This window comes from Aythya marila, assembly GCF_965140915.1.
Source record: "Aythya marila genome assembly, chromosome: 4".
NCBI lineage: Eukaryota > Metazoa > Chordata > Aves > Anseriformes > Anatidae > Aythya > Aythya marila.
In genome coordinates, this window is record NC_139045.1 from 74,071,298 (window position 1) to 74,093,533 (window position 22,236).

The following is a 22,236-nucleotide window of genomic DNA, read 5'->3' on the forward strand; positions in this document are numbered from 1 at the left end:
TGCCTCACGGTGGAGGAAAACTGCTTCATTTTCCTTATTTTAGGTCCACATTTGTGCTGAAGTTGGGCTCACGGTGGAAGCAAAACCTTTCATTTTCCCCATTTGGGGTCCAAATTTGGGCTGAAGTTTGGCTCAAGGTACACCCAAAACACTTAATTTTCCCCATTTTGGCCCACCTTGGGGCTGCAGCTTGGCTCCCGGTGCAGCCAACCACCCCGCTGCCCGCCAGGCTCAGCCTTAGCCCCATTTCGACACCCACAGCGTGCAAAGTAGAATCATAGAAACATAGAATATCCTGAGTTGGAAGGGACCCTTAAGGATCATCAAGTCCAACTCTTGACACCGCACAGGTCTACCCAAAAGTTCAGACCATGTGCCTAAGTGCACAGTCCAATCTCTTCTTAAATTCAGACAGGCTCGGTGCAGTGACCACTTCCCTGGGGAGCCTGTTCCAGTGTGCAACCACCCTCTCTGTGAAGAACCCCCTCCTGATGTCAAGCCTAAATTTCCCCTGCCTCAGCTTAACCCCGTTCCCGCGGGTCCTGTCACTGGTGTTAATGGAGAAAAGGTCACCTGCCTCTTGACAACCCCTTACGAGGAAGTTGTAGACTGTGATGAGGTCTCCCCTCAGCCTCCTCTTCTCCAGGCTGAACAGGCCCAGTGACCTCAGCCGTTCTTCGTACGTCTTCCCCTCCAGGCCTTTCACCATCTTCGTAGCCCTCCTCTGGACACTCTCCAACAGTTTCATGTCCTTTTTATACTGTGGTGCCCAGAACTGCACACAGTACTCGAGGTGAGGCCGCACCAGCGCAGAGTAGAGCGGGACAATCACCTCCCTTGACCTACTAGCGATGCCGTGCTTGATGCACCCCAGGATACGGTTGGCCCTCCTGGCTGCCAGGGCACACTGCTGGCTCATATTCAACTTGCTGTCTACCACGACCCCCAGATCCCTCTCTTCTAGGCTGCTCTCCAGCGTCTCATCGCCCAGTCTGTACGTGCAGCCAGGGTTTCCCCGTCCCAGGTGCAGGACCCGGCACTTGCTCTTATTGAACTTCATGCGGTTGGTGATCGCCCAGCTCTCCAACCTGTACAGATCCCTCTGCAAGGCCTTTACGCCCTCATTCGAGTCCACAACTCCTCCAAGTTTGGTGTCATCAGCAAACTTGCTCAAAATACCCTCTATTCCTACATCCAGATCGTTTATAAAAATATTGAAAAGTACTGGCCCTAAAATGGAGCCTTGAGGGACCCCACTGGTGACCGCCCGCCAGCCTGACACAGCCCCATTTACCATAACCCTTTGGGCCCTGCCCGTTAGCCAATTGCTCACCCATCGTATGATGTTTTTATTTAGCTGTATGGTGGACATTTTGTCCAGTAGGATCCTATGGGAAACCGTGTCAAAAGCCTTGCTGAAGTCCAAAAAAAATCACATCAGCTGGTTTCCCTTGGTCCACCATACAGGTGATCTTATCATAAAAGGAAATCAGGTTAGTTAGGCAGGACCTACCCTTCACAAACCCATGCTGGCTGGGAGCTAAAGTAAGTAACTAAAACCCCAAAACCACCCAGCCCAACCCTGCCTCCTTCAGCCCTTCTGCATGATAACACCAGAAATAACAACGGAGACGACAGCGTGGCCAAAGCCACAGAGCCCCATATCACTTGGTGGGGCCGGGAGGGAGAAACCCACGGGGAGGAGGCTGAAGGTTTCCCCCCGGCACAGGGCACGCTGCAGCCCACGGGCACGGGTGGAAAATCTCTGCTCCTGCCAGCCAAAAGTCAGCTTTATTTGTAGGGTTTGGGCGGGTTTAGGTCGATGAGATCGAGGAGAAAGCTCTGGCTGCGAGGGTTTTTTTTTCGTGGCAGCGATGCCGAGTCCAGGCTGGTGTTTTCTCCACGAAGCCCATCTCCAGACGGTGCCCTGAGCTTTTAGAGGTCAGGAGGGGTTTCTTCAATCGGCAGCACGGCATCTCCAGGTAAGATCCAGGCTTTAACTTCCTACTTTTCTCTCCCTTCCTTACCGCTGGCTTCCTTTCTCATCGAATATCCTTAGCAAAATAAATTTCATGGTGGCACCAGGTGTACATTTCTGGCATCCTTCCTGCCCTGACCGCTTCTTTTCCACAATAACTAAGTCTCCCTCTGTGTCTGTTCTCCTGAAAGGCTTCGGGAGCCTGAAGCCTTAATTCTGGGGACCAAAAGTCGGGTGTATTTGCCCAGGGAGGTGTGAGGCTTGCTCCCGAGCACGGTTCGTGCAGCAGCAATCGCTGCCAGCAGTTTTTGGGGAAGAGCTGAAGCTGCTTTCCTTCATGCAGGGCTACATCTGCTGTGTCCCCTCCTGAAGCAGCTTCTCCTCCTGCCTTTTTTTCCATTCAATCCCAGTCTTCCGCAATGAGGGGACCATCCTGAGGAGAAACGAAACCGCTCTTTTTACCCCCAAAGCGGTGATGCTGAGCGAGGAGGCGATGGCTGGCATCACCCCGGCCCCACCAGGAGGCCGGTGCCAGCAGATGGCAGCAGCATTTTGGGAATCTCCCAGCTCTGTGGCACACAGCCCAGGGGCAGGAGGGGGAGCAGAGGCAGCAGCAGGGCCACATCCAGCCACCCCAACCAGCAGATCACCCAGGAGGAGGATGCTCAACCCTGCTTGGAGCCCAAACTCAGGTTTAAAACAAATCGTAAGAGAGCTGTGGATGGAAAGGGCAGAGCGTGGCACGCCCTGCTCCGCTCAGGTTTGCCTCTTTTTGCATCTAAATAAAGGCAAAGGCTTAGCAACAAACATTTATTTGTACCGCAAGCAGCTCACGGGGTTAGCGTTGAGCTGGGCTGGCGGTGGTGGCTTATGTCACAGCCTGGTGGCTGTGGTTTCTCACCCACCCATCGATACCCGGGGTGTTGCTGTGTGGGTGCAGCCGCGTCCTCAGAGGGACGGAGGTCTCCGCCCCACGAAAAGGCAGAATTTGGGATTTTTATGGTTAGAAATGCGATTTTTCTTGCAGTTTTAGTGGTGGCAAGCAGTGACCGAACGACTTGGGAGCATTGAGGATTCCCCAACCGTAAGGCGAGAGGAAGCTGCAGGTTTTATTTCGCTCTGAGCTCGTTCTGGTTTGGTTGGGATCCCGCTGTGGGGAAGCTGCACTATTACTGGGTCCATCGTGCGTTTGATGTGCTGGAGGGAAGGGCTGCGAGGAGAGCTGGGGCGACCCCAAGAGCAAATACGGGCTGGGGAGGTGGGGAGTGAGGGTTGGGGGCTGCCCTGAGGGCTTGGGGTTGTGGGTTGGGGAGAAACCCCAAATGGGGCAGCGTGGTGGTAGGGTGAGGGAGGGAATTGTCCCCTTCTGCCCTTCTCAGGGGGCTCAGCACCTCTGTGTGGACACAGCAGGGAGGGGACTTTGTGTCAGGGGGGCAGCGATAGGACAAGGGGGGTGGTTTTAAGCTAAAAAAGGGCAGATTTCGGTGAAATATTAGGAGATATAGATATTAGGAAATATTAAATAGAAATTAAATTAATAATATAAAAATATAAATATAAATAAATATAAAAATAAAAAAGATATAAATATAGATAGATATCTATATAAATATATTTTATAATATATATTATATATATAAATTTTGTAATTTATAATTTTATAATATATGTTATAATGTATATATTTATACATTAAGTATATAAATGATTAATTAATTATTAATATAATTAATATATCATATATATTTATAATTTTATAATATATATTATAAATTTTATAATATATTATAAATAAATAATAAATATATATAAATATATAACATATATATAAATAAACATATGTATATATGAATATGTATAAAAATATATAAAATATATGTCAATGTATATATATAAATATATAAATATAAACATAAATATACAAATATATATTTATAAATATATATCATATAATAAATATTATATAAATATATATAATATAATTTATAAATATATAATTATAAATATATAAAATATACATTAAATATCAATATTAAACATTAGGAAAAATATTCGTCACTGGGCGGGTGGCGACGCCCCACCCCATCACTACCCCAACCCCAGGCTGGATGGCGCTGGGGGCAACCTGCTCGGAGAGGCCCCGCAATTAGCCGGATCGCCTAATGAACATAACCCAGGCCAATGAACACCCCCCCCAAATTAACCACCAGCGGGGCGCGCCAATTCCCCCTTTAGCCCCGCCCCCTTCGTGCTAACCCCGCCCCTAACCCCGCCCCCCTCCGCGTTGACCACGCCCCCCCTGGCGCAGCGCGCCCCGCCTGCGGCCGCACCATGGCGGCGGCGGCACCGGCAGCGGGCGGGCGGCGGCGGGGGCGCCGCTGAGGGCCCGGAGCCCCCCCCCCCCCCGCCTTGGAGCCCCCTCCCCGGAGCCCCCTCCCCAAAACGCGGCCGAGGAGGAGGAGGAGGAGGACGAGGAGGAAGCGGCGGCTCCAGCCCCAGCCCCAGCCCCAGCCTCGGCTCCAGCCCCGCTGTTGCTTCTCCCCCCCCCTCAACCCCCCCCCCGCGGCCCGTCAATGGTCGCGGCCGCCGCGGCCTCGCAGCGAGCGGAGCGGCGGAAAGCGGGGGGAAAACGGGGGGAGCACAGGGGGTGCCCGGGGGGTGCCCGCCCGGCCCCGCTGCACAGAGGTGAGAGGGGAAGGGGGGGGGCAGGGAGGGGGGGAGGGAGGGCTGGGGGGTCCTGTACATCCTCCTCCTCCTCCTCCTCCTCCTCCTTCTTCTTCTTCTTCTTCTCCTGCTCTTCCTTATTCCCAATCTGCCTCCTCCTCCTCCTTCCTAATCTTCCTCCTCTTCCTCCTCCTCCTCCTCCTCTTCCTCCTCCCTAAGCTTCTTCCTCATCTTCCTCCTCCTCCTCTTCCCAATCTCCCTCCTCTCCCTCCTCTTCCTCCTCTTTCTCCTCCTCTCCTCCCAGATCTTCCCTCCCCACCTCCTCTTCTTCACCCCCCTCTTCTTCCCAATCTTCCTCCTCTTCCTAATTTTCCTCCTCTTCCTCCTCATCTTCCTCCCCTTCCCGCTCTTCTTACTCCTCTCCTCTTCCTAATTTTCCTTCTCCACCTCCTCTTCTTCCCAATATTCCTCCTCCTCCTCATCGTCATCTTCCTTCCCCTTTCTTTCCAAGTCTTCCTCATCTTCCTCTTCTTCCCAGTCTTCCTCGTCTTCATCTCCCTCCTCTTCCTCCTCCTCTTCTTCCTAATCTTCGTCTTCCTCCCCTTCCTGCTCTTCTGACTCCTCTCTCCTCCTCCTCTCCCTAATCTTCCTTCTCCACCTCCTCTTCTTCCCAGTATTCCTCCTCCTCATCATCATCATCTTCCTTCCCCTATTTTTCCAAGTCTTCCTCCTCTTCCTCCTCATCTTCCTCCTTCTATCTTTCCTCGTCTTCCTCACTTTCCTCCACTTCTTCCTTCCTCCTCCTCTTCTTCCTCCTCTTCCCAATATTCCTCCTCCTCATCTTCCTCCTCCTATTCTTCCTAGCCTTCCTCATCATATTCCTCCTCCTCTTCCTTCCTCATCTTCCTCCTCCTCCTCCTCCCCATGTCCGCACGGGGTTTTCCCCCATTAACCAGCCCCAGCACGGGATTTGGGATGGGGTCACCGCTATGGGGCCAGCACCGCCTGCCCCCACCCCACGCGTGAGCCATGGCTTGGGGCCGGGGACCCTCCCACCTCCCCCATCAGACTCTGCGGGATTGCTGACAGCTCCCACCCCAATATCAGGGCCCTAAAACTTTACGGGGCCGGCGTGTGCTGGTCCCACAGCACCCGAGGGCTTTGCCGGGCGCTCCCACACTCACCCCCGCTCCTCCTTTCTCAGCGTAGATGTCAGCAAGGATGGAAAATGTGACAGGAAGGAAGGGAAGCTGGGTTTAGTTTTTATTTTTTTTTTTTTATTATTTTTTTTTTTCCTCCTGCTAAATATGGAGCGACGTTAAAACCCCGAAGAGCGGCGCGGGAAGGAATCCCAGCCCAGCTGGGAAGTTTCGCAAGGAGCAGCGGGGCCGTGCCCAGAGCTTCGGGAATCCCCCCCCACTCCCCCATCCCTTGGCAGGGGGTGCTCCGAAAATACTCGGGGATTTGGTTTCCCGTCCGTGCTTTGGGATAAATTTTATAGGGGAGAGATGGGGAGGACCCCGGCGGTGCCACCTTCCCCCTCTGCTCGCCGTGGGGTTTCTCGGTCTCGTTCGCAACCCGATTTTTTTCCTTTTAAACCCAACCCAACGCCTCGTCTGTTCCCGCTGCTGCGGTGGAAACCTTTTAAATGGGAACAGGTAGGAAATGTCCGTGTTTGTGGGCTGATTCATCCCGTTGCCCTTAACTCCTTCCCTGCTGCTGCCGGGCTGCTTTTAGGGCCGTCGGAGGTTTTGCTCCCAACCCCTCCGGGTATTGGGATTTCCTCGCCAAACGCTGCTGTGTTCCTGGTGTTTCGGGGTGGAAATGGGGTCGGGATCGCTCTGAATTGGGTAACTGGAGCGTCCTATTAATCCTGAGGAGGGATTAATATTTAATATTAATATTTAATTAAATACTGGGGGGCGCGCCGCGGTGCTTAATCGGTGCGCGCAGGGATTAGGGGCAGATTTCCCCATAAGTAAGCGGTTCCCTGAGTGTCTGGGGTGATTTTTTTTGCATCTTCCCTGGGAACAGCTGGTCCTCGGCGTGGCTTAAGGACCTTCCTATTCCTCCAGCAGCCACAAGTGTGTCAGCCAGCTTTATTCCTGGCTGTTTTCCTTTTGATAAACCCATAAAAACCCTTGAAGCCCCCTTCTTGGGCACAGGGAGTATCCACACGGTTGTCAGGTGGCTCAGCCTCAATTTTTCTCCATCCAACTCCTTTAGGAGCCCTCGAATTTCACCAGCCTGCTCCTGGAAGCTGGTGGTGAACATCTCTGCGCCTCCATCCCCTATTCCCTAATGGGATTTTTGGGGCTGGATGAGGGGTGGAGGCCTCCTCGGGACATCAGTGAGGCTGTCGGGGTCGGGGGGCGAGCTCTTTTGCTGTCAGAAACCAGGATTTGGGAGCAGAGCGTGGCTGCTGGTGTGTCCCAGCACGCTGGGAGCGTGGAGGCGGCGGCTCTAAACCCGACAACGGGCGAGAAAACCCCAAATCCCTCAGGCTGGCCGCCCGCCTGCTCGCTGGGGCGTGCGGGGCCGCGTGCCGTCGGAGCCGTGTTGATGTTGCAGGAGCTGGCGGGGAATGAATGAGCCACGGCCACGGAGCAGGAGGCGCTTGGGGAAAAGCCTCGGACCTCCTCGTCCCCTCCCCAAAACGAAGCTTTTTGTCGCCTGCCTCAAGCCGTGGCTTTTTTTCTGCTCCGTCTGGGCAGGCAGGCTCCTTCCCCTCACCCTCCTGACCCGGATTCGGGACGCTGGGGGGTCCGAAACGCTTCGAGGCTGGAATAGAAACGAATCAAAACCTGCTGGAGGAACGAGCGGAGAGGTCCCGGGGAGCTGGAGCCGCGTAGCAGCGTTACGAACGGAGCTGGACGTGCTGCAGCTTGCAGGCTCCGCGTTGGGTAAGGGTGACGGGCAGCCCGGGCTCAGGTCTGAGCAGGGAATCCAGCAGCGCCCGAGCGCACTCTGGCTCGGCGAACCTCCCTTTTGGATGCCTGCCTGCCCCTGCTATCCCCGCCCGGAGGTTTCGAAATGACTGGGATCCTTGGGATGAACGAAAACCCGAGGGTTTGGCTCAATTCGGGCTCCACCCCGGGGTTTCGGAGAGCGTGACACCGGCTCCGAGTGCCGCTGTCGACGGCGTGCGCCCCGTTGGGCACCTCTTGCTTCCCCCTCTGCAGCAGCAATCGCGTCCTCGGGGGCTTTCAGATCAGCATCGGCGTGACCCGAAGAGAGGTGTGGGCACATCTGCGGGAGGTTTTTCTGTTTACTCATCCTAAAAAAAAAATAAAAGGAGAGGAAAGGGAGGACCTGCAGAAGCGCCGCGGGCCGGGCGGCGTGAGCTGGGAAGATCCGAGAGTTGGTGTGGGGAGAAAATGTGGGGCTGAGAGGCTGGAGGAGAGCTGCTGGAGAAGGAAGGGAGTCGGGGAAGGAGCAGCGTGCCTCGGCGGCGAGAAGAGGTCGGAGGAGGAAAAGCCAAGGGTGAAATTCAGGTGGGACGGCGAGGCAGAAGGCACCACGAGGGCGGCACGGCGGCACGAGGAGCTTCTGAGCGGCGGCGCTCAGCCCTCGGGGAAGGAAATCTGAGTGAGAGGAGAGCTATGAGGAACAGAATCTGCTTTTGGTAAAAAAAATTAAAAAAAAAAATAAGAAAGGAAAAGCATTTTAGTGGTTTCCACGGATTCCAGCGGCGCTCTGGGAAAGGGGCAGCCTTTTGTTCCAGGCACCGAGCGCGGCGTGGGGATGTGCTGGCACCAAACCTGAGGGTCCGGGCTGTTTCCTGAGGCAAAATTTCCCTCGCTGCTTCCATGCCAGCAGATAATCACCTCCGTTTTGTTCCAGCAGCAAAGCACCGAGGGATGTGCTGGAGGAGCTGGAAAAAATAAAGGGTTTTGCGTTCGGGTGAGCGGATCCACCAAAACCTCTCGATTTCACCCGTTTCCAAACCGGCTGCTGTGAATCACAGAGCCTCGGACGTGGGAATTCCTTCTTGTGCACGTGGTCAGGCAGTCTGTAAGCAGAAATACGGCCCCAAATCTCCCCCCCAGCCCTCTGTGGTGCCGGGTCAGCAGGGCGCTGCTTTCCACCCCGCAAAAGCTGCGGCTCCTAGGAGAGGCGAGTGCCACATATCCCAAATGCTGAATGCGGGATGAATGGAAATGAGTTGGGAATGAATAATAAATCGGGGACGCGCGGATAATCCTCCAGATTTTCTCTCGAGGAGGCTTTAAACCTATTTAGGTACAGACAGAGAGATGTTCTTAATCCCAGGCGCCGTGTACAATTTGCATCCTCATTCAGACGGCGGGTCGGGGACGAGGCAGGGTCTTTGACTCGGTGGCAGGGGCTTCTTTTTAGGTACCCTGGTGGCTGGAAAACTACCTTGGAGGTGTTGTTGTGTGTCTATTGCTGTCTGAATTTGCATTTGGGCTCCGATAGCCTGCACAGGCTGGCAAAATCACCCCGGGCAGGCTGTCCACCTGCCCCTAGGGTGGTGGAAGAACCTTTTCTTATAAAAATCTTTCTTATAAAAATCTTTAACCAGCTCATCTGGCATCGTTTCCATTCCTGGACTCATCTACAGTGCTTAGGTAATATTTGATTTATTATTTTTAATTCGAATCCAGCGGGGAGCTGGGGGTGAGAGCTCCAACCCAGCCCCTAGTGAGGACTTTGGGGCAGTTTGAGGCGAAGTTTCTCCCTTGAGAGAAGTTTCTCGCTGATCTATGGAGATAAGCGACAAAGGATGAGCCTGAGTTCGATTCCCATCATCCAGCATGCTTAAAGGAGGTGTGGGACGTCCGTCCTGCAGCCTTGTCTGTCCACACAACGTGGTCTTTAAGAGCATCCCCTCCTCTCTGGGGTCTCGAGGACGCCTTTCTGGTGGGTCCCCATTGCCTCCGTGCTGAGATTTTCCTCTCCAGACCAAGCGGAGCGAAGCCCAGCCCTCCCCAACACCCTTTTGAACCGTAGGGCTGAAAAAAATTACTTTTTTTTACCTCTGAAAGCCGCTGAAACTGGGGAATGGAGGTTCACCTGCGGTCTGGGTGTGAGCCGGGCGCAGAGGGTGAGTTCAAACCCAGTGATGCTTCGGCTCGCTTTGGGTGAGAATCCTGAAAAATCACGATTTGAGGCTTCCTCGCGGCGTTTCTCAGTGCAGCTTCTTATAGGATGAGTGGCACGGGGAAGGTGCTGTGCCTGCCGGGAGCTTCATTTCGGGCTGTTCGGTGTCCCAGAGCTTAAGAAACGTGGTGCAGAACGGAGATTTAAGGGAACTCTTGATGCTCTGTGCTGAATTTCTCTGGCTCTGCTGCTTCACAAAGGCGATGCAGCTTCAGAAACGGAGGTAATTAATGAATTAATGAATTAACATGGGCTTTCAGATCGGTGCTGAGGCCTCCCACCCGGGCACGATGCTCTGTAGCCGTGGCAGCCCCCTCCAAACCCTACAGGCTCTGCCTTGATCCCCTTGGGAAAAGGGTCGCAAGAGGGGCAGATGCGGTGCTGTGTCATTTTGCTGCCCACCTTTCGGCTGTGATAATCCATTTTTCTGCACCAGGATTAGGAATTCAAGGGTAACGCGTTGGGTTTTTTAGGGTGGAAGTACCAAAGTGGCTATGGGGTTGAAGATCTGTTTAGGGGGTTGAGTGCACTGTAAGCATCAGGGACATAAAACTGCCTTCCTGCTGCCCTCCACAGTAAAAGGCTCTGCTCTGGAAGGAATCACGGTTCTCCTACTGCTTTCCCTCGACTTTTATTTATTTATTTGTATATTATTAAGTCTTTTCTTGCAAGAGAGCCAGGCTGCACCAAGCCTGCAGTGACCCAAACCCATCATTTGGGCTTGGGCTGCCCACCTGCATCCCTGTTACCCGAGAGCTGCCCCATCAGAGACCTGCCACCATTCCAAGTCCCCCTAAAAATGAGTCTTTCGGGGACCTTTTGTAGCCCTTCAGTGTTCTTCTGTGTATTTTACGGCCCCAATTTGTCTGTGGTTGTCTGATGTGCCCCCAAATGACCCCTGGGTGCTAGGTTAGAGTCAATTTTATCATTTTTTTATAACCTTACCTCATCCGATTTTGGAAGCTGGGAACTGATTTTGCTTTGAAGCGGTCAGAACATTGAATAAAATGCTTTAAAGCTTACGGAGGATTCAAATCGTGTTCTCCAAGTCGCTCCCGTGGTGGGTCTGACCCCAAACCCTGCTTCCGGGCTCTGTCCCGGTTGCAGGGGCGCTGGGCACAAGTCGGAGACCTGGGGAAAACGGGGATGGAGAGGTATGGAGGAGAGAAACTGGCTGTTTGCAGTGCCTAAACCCATTCTTACTAATAAAAGAGCCGCTTTAGTCCATGTCTGAGCCCAGGTTTGGTCTGTCCTGTTGTGGACCTAGCTCTGAAATTGATGGGTTTGGGATTATTTCCTTGCCTTTTTGCCGCAGAGCCCGGCACAGAGGATGCGTTATTAAAAATAAGGCGCCGAACCTCGGCATCTTTGGCAGTCGGGCTTAGCAGATTTCAGTGCTCTGCTCCCGTTGGCACGTAGCAGAGGTGAGCCCATGCAAGATTTCGGTGTTTTGGGGTTTTTAAAAGCTTATTTCTCCGTTCCCTCTTTCCTGCACGTGCCGGACCGTGTCTGATTTAGGCTGAGCCAGCTCAGGCAGGGTCGACCGTGGGACTGCATGGGCATGGGGTGGTGGAGAAGGGAATTTGCTCCTGATTTCACTTATTTATCCTTAACATCTGATGCGGAGGACCCCGAGTAACCCACAGCAGGGCTCGTGACTGCGCAGGGTGCCCCGACCGCCTGCCTTCCCCTCCTTCTGCTGGGAGGAGGTGGAAATGTGGAAAGCAGATGTGACCCGCCGAGGCGATCTTGTTTAACTCTCTGCATCCAGCTGTTCCCAGCTTGTAGGGCTAATTTCCACTCCGGGTTATCCAAGAACTACATCTCGCAAGATGTGTCGGGGACGAGGAGCTGAAGCTGCCTTCATTTTAGCCCCGTGCGCGTTGCTTTAGTCAAGGAAATTCGGGTATTTTTTCGAAGACAGCTTTCTGGGAGGGATGCTCTTCCCTTGCAGGAAGGCAGGGGCAGCCCCAAAATCTTCTTGGGATGTGAGCAGCGAGCTCTGAAGGATGGGTATGAGTTTCCCTAACTCCTTTCGAAAAGCAAGCTGTCCCTGCAGCCCCTGCCGGGTGCCGTGTGACGGGAGATGCTGTAATCAGGCTGCGCCGATAATTGCCTTTATAATGGGAAAGGCAGAAGAGCCTGAAAATTAAAAAAAAAAAAAAAAAAAAAAAAAAAAAAGTTAAAAAAAAACAAAACCAAAAAACCAACATCGCTTTTGACATTTGCAATCGGTCTGGGCAAAGCATTAGGAAACAGCGTGCTCCGGGGGCCGAGGTGATCTCATCCATCTGATTTTAAAGCAACAAGCTCCCGTGGAAACTTTTTTTTTTTTTTTTTTTTTTTTTTCTGTGCCTATTCCAACGCTGCTGCCCTGCTCTACCCCAAAAAACCGTCCTGGTGTAGCCAGCGAGCCTGGTTAAATTTTTGGGCTTGTTATTTGTGTTCCTATCTGCCTGAGCCCCGTTCCCAAGTAATCAGTAGGAGAGGAAAAAGAAGAAAAGCTGCTGGAAGCGCTCTGGAAATCTGCATCCAAAGGAAAGCTGCTCGCCTTCAAGCAGTTCACCCCACACCTTGGCTCTTCTGGCTCCTGTAGGGCTTCCAGCCCTATAGGGACGTGTCAGGGTGAGGGTCCAGCATTCATCCGTGCTTTCTGGGTTTATTTTTGAGAGAGGGGTCTGGCGAATGAATCCGTGGACTTGGATTTCCCCATCGCTGCTCCGTCGTTCCTTGGACAGAGCGATCCTGATGCCTGATGCTCCCCCTGCTTCACAAACACCAATTCTCCCTCCTGGTGGACCCGTAGGGCTGTGCAGGATGGAGCTGGGCCAGGGCAAACCCCAAGGGTTGGACGGCCCCGGAGCTGTGGGATGTTGGAGCCAGAGCCCTGCAGCTCGGGGAGGGATTTTGCTGCGCTCGCAGGATCCTCCCCGCTCCTTTCCGTAGCCACCCCCTGGGTGGGATTGAGCCCAAGGGGGCTTGGCCTTGCAGTTGGGATGCAAACAAGCCACCTGCACCAAATTCCTGAAGGTTTCCCTTCAGTTAGGGTTTGGTTTTCCCCCGTTTGGCTTGGTCGAGGCTCTGGGCTCGTTTCTCCTGCGTAATCCAAGGTGTGGCTCGGGCTTTCCCCAGAGGCTGCTGCTCGCTCGCTCCCATTTTTCCTCCCTCCTGCTACAGGCAGAGAGGGCAAGAGGCTGAATTTCCAAGCTCTGAGTCGTGCTGGGGTGTTCAGGCGTGCATGAAGCAACAGAGGAGACGCTTACGTGGAATTGTGGGCATCCCCTCTGCCTCTGGAGGCTTTAAAATTGTTGAAAGACTTCAATTTTGGTGAAAGCCACCCAGGGGAGTGAAACCCTGCGTCCTCCTGACCCGGGAAGAAAAGAAAACTGAACGGCCCTCTCTAGCAGGGGGAGTTGTGGTGGTGTTTTTCTCATTAGCTGGGGTAAATGACCACCCCAGGGCTCTCAGCAGCGTGTGCTCAGTGGCTTCCTGGTGTTCGGCAGCCTTGTAAAGGAGCAGAGATTGCCCTTGCCTCTGTCCCAGTGCCGGTTTTCCTCCCGACCCCTTCCCTTTCCCATTTCCAAGCGGCAGAAGCAGCTTGCCCTGCTTGCTGCGGGCGCTCCCTGTGCCTCTCCATCTCCCCCATCCCATCCCTGGCTCTTCTCAGCGATGGAGAGGTCCTGCTCCTAGGTTTTAGTACTCATTTTTTATTATTATTGCTTCCTTCAAAGCTTTTAGAGACGGAGTGTGCGTTCGCAGGAGTGTCGGGATGCTTCGTGTTGGCAGGACGCTGCGGTGTGGCTCTTCCAAACCTGAACTTTGGGTATCCTGGCTCCAGCCGGTGGCATCAGGGAGCTCTGTGTGGTCTCTCCACGGATAAATCTCCATAAATCATCATTCAGCACTTCATTTGGGTTGATTGCCACATCATTTAAAGCACGACTGAGTAAATAACGTGAGCATTTATGGAGTCGTGGCTTTACAGTGCCTACCTAAAGCCAGGCAGAACGGCCGATTTAGGGCAAACTCCTACATTTGTAGGGTTTTTTTTTGTAAGGCCTCAATGTCTCGGCTCCGTCCTTTGCACCCAGGACGTTCACATCTCTCGTTGCTCGTCCCTTCTGCCTCCGAGGAGAACATAAGGACGCGTGGGGATGCTGCAGGGGAGCGTGTGTGCCCGGGTGCCTTGGGCTTGTCAGCACGCAGCGAGCGCCGTATGGAAAAGGGTGCTCGTGGATACGGGAAGCAGCCGGGCTGAAGGCAAAGCAGATGGGGCGCACAGACTGAACGAGCCTGTTGAGTTTGTGCTTTATGAATTAGACACGTTATCAGGAGTCATCTGTATTTTTCTTTCTTTTTTTTTTTTTTTTTCCTCCCTCTTTTCAAACCAGTTCTTCTCGCTTCTCGGCCCGCGGAGCGCTAATGAGGAGCGCGGCGTGAAGCTGGGAGGTTTGTAGGGCACTGCTTGTTTGTGTTGGCGTGGGTTAACGCTGTGAAACCCGGGGCTGACGGCCCCAAATGTCCCCTTTTGGGGCCGCCGGCACCCTCTCGGGAGCGTGCCACCAGCCGTGTGAGCGCCTCCGTGCCATGGGGCGAGGTGCCCGGGGGCATCGTGCTCCCCTGGGTGGTGGCTGGATAAACTCGTGGAAGGGTCCCGTGGCCAAAAGGAGCCCGTGCTGGAGCCTGGGAGGTATTTTGGGGTGAAAAATACCAAAATGCCTCTGGGCAGCGCTGAGCAGAGCCTGGCTCTGGCCTCTCCGCACCTCCCTGTGGGGTTTGGTGGGCACAGAGGGGATCCCAAACCCTCCTCGGAGGGGATCCCAAACCCTCCTCGTCCCCAAACCGAGCAGCCCCGGCTCTCCCTTGTGCCTGCACGGTGTCAGCCACCCTAACGGGGTGCTGCTGGCTCCTATTAGCGAGTTCATCAAGTCCCTGGGCACAGGGATGCTTCCTTCCTCCTTTTTTTATTTCAGGTTCCTCGCTGCTGCTGAAGGGCCGTGGGGCTCGGCTACCTGCCCTGCCCGGAGCCTGCGAAGGTTAAACCCCAAATAACTCTTTGGGGTGGCTTTTGGGCACAGGCTGCGCTTTCCTTAACCCCCCTGCCTCTTTACAACCTTCATCAGCCAGGATAAAAAAGTCGGGACCCTCTCCTCGTGTCAAATTTAACCAGCTTGGCCTCCGCTGCTAGGGCGAGGGAAGAAAAACCTCCGGACCGCTTTATCTGCGGCCGTCCGAAGCTGCAGATAACATTGAGTCACCGCCGAAAGCCTCAAAGCAAAACAGATGCAGAGCTCCTCGTGGCGAAGCGTTAGAGGCACGGGATGAGCAGCGTGGGTCTGGTTTGAACCCAAAACTTTTAATTTTTGCCTGGCGGCTTGGGCAGAGCAAGGTGCCAGGCAAAACTCAGCCCCTGTCCGGGCTGACAACCCCCCACGCGTTTTCGTTACAACCTTTCCATTTTTTTCCCCTTTTTATTTTTTTTTTTAATAGGTCTTTTCCGGCTTGACTCATTCTCGCTGTAATTGTAACCTTTGCTCCTGGGTGGGAAAAACAATTATTTGGCAGGGCATCGGGCTGGGAGTGGGGTTTTGTCGCTGCCTTTCGGCTTGGCGTTTGGCAGGTCGCTTTTTTAGGAGCGTTTTGGGGCTGGAGGTTGTGATCCTGGTCCTCAGAGGTTAAGAGAGCCGGGCTTATGGCTCCGTAAATTTATAGATTTTATAAATTAGGAGAAAAATGATGAATCTGGGTGCAGCTGGCATGTTTGGAGACCTGCGTTCTTTACCAGAAATTAATTTTTTTTAAGCTAAGATCAAGCTGGGGTCCCAAGAAACTTTGCTCTTTGAGCAGCCAACGCTGGAACCTCCTGGGGATGCTCCTGGTCGAGGTGTTGTGTCCCCATCCCTTTTTTCACCCTTTTTTTTTTTTTGATATCAATGGGGACCCGAGGCCCTGAGCCAGGCTCTGAGTCTCGCATCCCATTTCGGGGAAGAGGAGGGGACACCAAAGCTTGTTGGGCGCCTTCTTTTGCGTAATTCTTGCATTTAATTGTTTGGGATTGGGCTCAAGAATCTCTCTGTCAATATGGGGAAGCTAAAAATTCAAATAATGGTTGTGGGGATGGGAGCAGAGAGGCCACCAAACTCCACACCAGGGGAACGAGCGGGGTCCTACAGGGAGTTTGGGGACGTTCAGGGCTCTTGGAGACCTGGGGACAGGTCCAGCCCTCTGTAGGGGGATTTGTGTGTATAACCGAGCGAGATTTCACAGCCTGCAGTGCCCGGGTGTTGGATGCAGCGCTGTTTTCTGTCCATTTTCCCCCCTCGCTTCCTCCTTTCACCTTCCCAGATGTCTCCTCGGAGCAAACGCCCGGGACTTTGATTGTTCTGCTCCTTTTCTTTCTGGGATAAATGCGTTTTGTTTGATTTTTTTCCTAAAGCCTGGTTTCCTAGAGCTCTGCAAAACGCTGGCCTTTGAAGGATTTGTTGTAAAAGGCCGGGGAGGGAGTCCTAATTCAGGTGCATCTCATTATCCTTTCCTTCTCTAATTATCTCTTCATCCTTTAAGGACCGACCGAAGCTACAAACGAAGGACGCTAATTTCTGGCTGTGAATGCAGGGTTAATTCTTAAACAAAGCTGCTTCAGAACGGCGTTTTTATGCTTTTTTTTTTAATTTTTAGGGGGAGGAAAGGCGCAGAGCTCCTAAACAAACAGCACCCAAACAAAACGCAGCCTTTGGGCTGTCATTGCCGGTGGATCTCTGCGTGATTTTGCTTTCCCCCAGCCGAGCGGGTGGGTTTGTTGTGAATTCTCGCCCTGCTCTGATTTGATTTTTGATTTTTTTTTTTATTTTTTGGCAGCCCTGGGAGTTCCTTAAACCTCCTCTGCGAGAGGTTCCCGAGCACGGAACTGCCTCCGGGCTCCTTTTGGTTTGGTTTCGAGCTTCTGCTTCCAGATCCCTGCCCCGCTCCCTCTGCTGCCGGCTGGGCTGGGGTTGGAGCACCCCGCTGCTTCCCCACCCCAGTTTGAACTGGTCGGACTGGGAACCCGGTCTCTCCCATCACCTTCAGGAGGAACCCAGCTGTATCCGAAAGCCTCGCATCTTTTGGGCAGCTTCTTGGCTTTGGAGGCTGGAAAAAATCAAAGCTCAAAAAAAAAATCGAAGTATTACCCAAGGAAATAGGGGAAAACTCAGCCCTCTGCCTTTCTCTCTCGTTTCTTATTCGTTTGCCCAGCCCTAATTGGGCTGTGATTGATCACTGGCTGAGCCTCAGCACCCGTTTGGGGTTTGGGTGATGGGATTTGGGAGCAGTGGGATGGGAGGGGGTCGCTCTGTGCTGCTGGGATGCTGCAGTCGGGTGGTTTATGCCGCAGGCAGTCCCTCTGAAGTCAACGGGATTTGGAAAGCGTGAAAATCAGCATGGGATTGGGCATTTTCCTAGAAAAACGGGGAATGATTTATGTTGCTTGCATATAAATTGCTTGTAATCAGCCTGCAGAGACACAGTGGGTCCTTCTAATCGCACGGTCACCCCTTGCACTCCCCAAGTTTTTCTCCTTCATGTTTTAAACCCCTGGAAAAATAAATTCATGGGGGGTGTCCGCGGATGCTGGCAGGCTGGGGAGCGTGGCCCCTGCCTGCAGGAGCCGTGGCGAGGAGCTGGGCTCGTTTTCACCCTCTCATTTGGAGGCTCTGGGGTAATTAGAGGGAGCCTGCCCTGCTGCACGGCCGGGCTGGGAGCTGCCGTCAGCAGGCTTGGGTGCCTTGGAGGGGAATGCAAAGCAGTGGGGTGGGCGGCCGGGGACGAGGGAGCAGATGCCGAGCTGCTTCCTGCCTGCGTCTGCAGCACGAGTCCCTTAGGACTTGAGAAATACCAAGAATTGATCTCTCGAGTGCAGGTGGAGGAGCTGCCGTGGCAAAACGTCGCGGTGGAGCGGGGATATTGAGCCCCCAGCTCCGTGCCGGGCACAAATTGGGATTTTGCTGTCTGTAGGTGCTGGATGTGCAGCTCCCTGCACAAAGAGACGTGTTTGGGGCTCACCTGTGCTGCTACAGCTGGGATTGGGGTTAAATTTCACCGGGATTTTTTATATTTATATATATATTTTTTGATACATGTGTGTGCTTATAAAACCGCGTGGCTGAGAAAAATCGCCAGGCCCCATTGACCTCGTTGCCAAGGGGATAATTCGCCCGTCCCTCCAGCAGCTTGACGCAAGAGCTGGTGTTTTCCTGGCCTCCCCGCTGCCGTGCCCACACCTCCAGGAGAGCCGCCTCTGCTCCCTCAGATGGCCCGGGCGATACATCCCTGATTCGGCCCCGGAGCGATTTCCGCGAGCCGAGCGGGGCTTTGAAGGCTCCTCGTTGCTCATCAGCCCTGCAGATGGAAGGGAAAGGGTTTGGCTCCTCTTCCCATCGTGCTGGCTGACCACAGGGGACCGCTCCTGCTCGCAAACCTTGCCTGGAAGAGGGGCTGAGGCCGTGTTCCCGGTGGCACTCCGGGTTTGGATGCGAAATTTGGCGTGGCTGGAGATCTTCCCGGCTGTAGGGCAAGCGTGGTCCTCGTCGTGCTGTCTGTAGGACAGCACAAAACTGGGTTTAATGAGGTGAGCAGGCAGCCTTAGGCTTGTCCGAGCTGTGCTCTTCAGCTTTTTTCTACCCTCCGTGGCTTCTGCAGGCTGGGGTGCCTCCGGGTGAGCTCGTGGACCGGGATCTCCGTGCGCTCGATTCGCGCCCAGCTTGGTGGGATGGTCCCCGTCATTCCCAACCCACCTCCAGCCTTCAGGGCAAGAAAATAAAATAAAATACGAAATAAAACATCCGATCTGTGGGAGCCAGTAATAACGGGGTGCTTCTCTCTTGCAGGGTGCCTTGGGAATAATCATCAGCCTTGCTAAGGATCGGTCGCGTGCCAGTGGGATCCCCAAGCGGAGAGCTTTGGCCGTCTGCCGGGGAGGCGAGCAGCTGGAGGAGTGTCCCTTTTGAGGTAGGGCAGCCACCTTAACGGGGTGCTTTTGGGGTCTCCAGCCTTTTTAGGTTTACAAGCTGGTGGATTCAGAGCTTACAGCATCCTCACGGCGAAGCCTGCGCTCCGTCTTCCCCGCGTTTGAGCTGAACGAGCTGGGTTTGCTTAGCTGGGGGGGTTCCTTTGGTTTGGTGCGAGCCTTTTGTTAATCCCGCGCTTCATCTTTTATTGAATGAAGACGTTAACTCACGCTGCAAGGTGTGCAGAGCGTGGCGTTGATGTTTGCAGTGTTTTAAAGAGGGTTTTTCTCAAGGCTTTGCTGCTTTGAGTGCACAAACGAGCGTCAAGTGGAAATACGCCGCTCTCTGCCATCACCTGGGTGCGTAATCCTAGCATCAGGGGGCTAGTTAAGGAGGAGGAAAGAGGAAAAAAAAAATCTTTTTGATGCAGAGGAGGTCACGGAGGATGAAGGAAGGTTGTGGAGTGCGGAGCGATGTTACCCAGCGTGGTGGCGAGTTAAAAACCGCCCTCCAGCAGGGAGGCTGTGGGCAACTGCTCTGAACGGAGCTCTTCCCATGGTCTGACCGGAGGAGAACTTTGAGAAATGGTATTTTACAAAAAAAATCTTGCTGCCAGGTTGCTTGCTGGGGATTTGATGCCAGCTGAAATGGGTTTGATGCTCGGGTTGCGTTTCTGGAGCAGCAAATGGAGATGTGTGTGTGAAACCTGGTGATTTTTACAAACAGGCTCTTTTCTTAAAGCGTTTTTTGTTGCTGGGGCTTTCATGTATGTGGGCTCACGCTGCCCGGGGATGGAGTTTGTATATGTGGTTTGGTATTTCCTTAAAACTTGCACATAGGTTCCTGTTGACGCTGCGAGCTTCGCAAACTTGACCAATTTATGGTTTCGCGCAGAAATTCTTCGAATTCTTTTGCAAACCCGGTGTGATAACCCCTGTTCCAAGCTGAAGTGACTTGCAGCTTTCATGGGGGGACTAAATGCTTCCCTTTGAATCCCCATGATACTCAGCAGCCCGTTCCAGGTCCGTGAGTGTGTGTGTGTTTGTCCTCAACTGAATTTTGTGTTTTGCTACGTGTATTTTTCATCTGCTTGGCTCCCTTTCTGATTTGGGGGAAAAAGCTGATTGAGGTCAAGAGCTGAAATAACCCCCCGGGCTTACTGAGAAGTGGCAACTGTCCTAGAAGAGTGGCTTTGGTTCCTGGTGCATGTTTCCTCTGAACCCAGGGAAGGATTAATTAAGCTCCATGAGGCTAAAGTGAGAGGTATGGAAGAAAATTGCCCGCAATACCCACCCTTAATAGCCTCAGATGTGTTTTATACTTATTTTTTTTGATGTATAAAATGTATAGAACCCTTTATAGAGAAGTGAGAGCCTGAGGATGCTCAAGTATCTCTCAAAACACTACGGGTTGTATCGTAATGCAGTGCCTGTGTGCTCTGCTACCTGCTCTCAGGCAGCAGCTTTCTCAGAAGACGCGCTCTGGATGTGCCTATCGAGGCCTCTCAGTGGTTTGGGGAGGAAAACTGGAAAAGCTGGACTCACACAGAGAGGAGATGCTTCGGGAAGGGCTGCGTGGTTAGGCTGGCCAGCACAAAGTCTCAGAGAAATAACTGGTGTGGGGGGGAGGTTTGTGGCGAAGCCAGGCACGGATGTGATGTTGGCTGGAGCTGAGCAGCGCGGAGCCATGAGTAGACCAACAGCACTTTCAATCCTTGTTGAGACCCTTCTGAATGAGGTGCAGGACAAGTTGCTGGCTCTTTTTGTCAGCCCTTCCAGCACTGTCACGTTCATTCCAGCTCAGATTTCCCGTGGGGTGTGAAGCTGGCAGCCCAGGCAGTCTGCGTTTGCGGGGTGCAGGTAAGATTTCAGAGTTTGGATGTGAAACCTGAGGGGTTCTGTGTTGGAAACCTTGGGCTCCCAGATATCTTCGTGCTCCCTTCTTCTGGAAGCTCCTCGGTAGAGATCTTGGGGCTCTCGTGGTTCCTGAAGCAGCTCTTCTGATTGCTCTTCTGCTCTCACATCATCAGGAGCAGTGCCCCTTGCCTCCTGGCCGTGGCTCCCGTGGCAGGTGTTGCTGGAGCTCCTGTCTCCATCAGAGCTGCGTTTCCCTGGTGGACGAGCTACTGGAGAAGGAGAACAGGGTTAAAAAGTGTTGCGTAAACATTGCCATAATACATATAGCCCTTTGATCAAAGTCAAAGGACAAAAGGTGGTAGCAAGGCAAAGTCAAGATTCTTCAAAACATTGATCTGAAAAAACGTTAATCTGAACTTTCCTCCCCCAAAAGAAGGACGATTAAATCGATCTCTCTGGGCTGCGCACAAGCTCAGTTCCCCACTTGCGAACAACCACAGGCAGCAGAACCCAAACCACGATGTGAGCAGAGGGAAGGAGGGCAGGGGATGGAAACAGCCCCACGGCACCGCTGCCTCCCCCTCGGTGCACGGGGATCCCTCATCTGCCTGGGCTGCTGGCACTCACTCAGCACCTCCAAGACATGCTCACTTTTCCAAAATAATGGCTTTCCAACATCCCAACAGCTTTATAAGAAGGTTGGGGGGGGAAATACTGGGGCATAAGTGAGCATTGTTCGGGGTTTTCGCTCCGTGCCGCGGTGCCGCTCTCCTGCTCCGGGCCGGGCTCTTCTCCTCCCCGAGCCTGGGGCCACCAGGCTTACATAAACAGTTGTGTTTAGAGAAATCGAGCGCATTGTTCAAAAACACTGTGGTATTTCAGTGTTGTGCTAGCCCAGAGGATGTGGCAGGGAGGCCGCTTCGTAGGAAATCGAGCTTTCAGAATCGGCGGCGAAGGCGAGCTGCGGGTCGGAAGCTGCGTTTTTAGGATCGGTGCCAGCAGACGTTTCTTGGAAACCCTTCCGCGTGCAGCAGGGCTGGAGGTCTTGATTTGAACTCGAGATGATAAACCACTGAGGTTTTGGCAGGGCAGCGTTGTTTGGATGCCTTGTTCTTGGCCTTTCTTGTTCGGTATATAGGTGAAAGCCCTGCCCGGGCTGGCTCAGAAACTTCCGTCCGAGTTCACAGCAACCAATTTTCCACTGAATAAGGAAGTTTTTTTTTTCGTCAGTGAAACGTCTCTGGTTTTTTGGATGGAATTCTCCAGCCCTTTGGCAACACCCAGGCTATTTTTCTGAATCAGACCTACCCTCTAGGGGCATATTTTTTCTTCAAGCTGCCGTTCTTCTGCGTCTGTGCTCTCTGACGAGTAGTCTGGCTGCACGCTTCCTTGGCCCATAAGGGAAAACAGTCGTGTGGGTCACCTGCCTGTCTGCATCTCGTGTCCTTCATCTGAATAGAAAATGTTTTTTTTTTGTTGTAGTTGGTGGTATTTTATTTTTTTTTCTGGTAAATCTCTTCTTTTGGGCAGAGAGCGGGGAATGGATATGTAATATCTTGACCAGATCCAGCACTGATGTTTTTTTCCCCCTTCAGCAGGAATCCTTCAGCACTGTTGCAATGGAAGTAAC

The 22,236-nt window shown here is 53.0% G+C and overlaps 1 protein-coding gene across 2 annotated transcripts in view; it reads left to right on the forward strand.

Moving 5' to 3' along the window:
• The first annotated feature begins 4,366 nt into the window (after window positions 1–4,366).
• Window positions 4,367–22,236, forward strand: part of PTPRA (protein tyrosine phosphatase receptor type A) — an 80,542-nt gene continuing 62,672 nt past the window's right edge. For both annotated transcript variants that reach the window (XM_082759188.1, XM_082759187.1), the window contains exons 1-2: window positions 4,367–4,663; window positions 18,631–18,751. The gene's annotated coding sequence lies outside the window, so the exon portion shown is untranslated. The remainder of the gene's footprint in view (window positions 4,664–18,630; window positions 18,752–22,236) is intronic.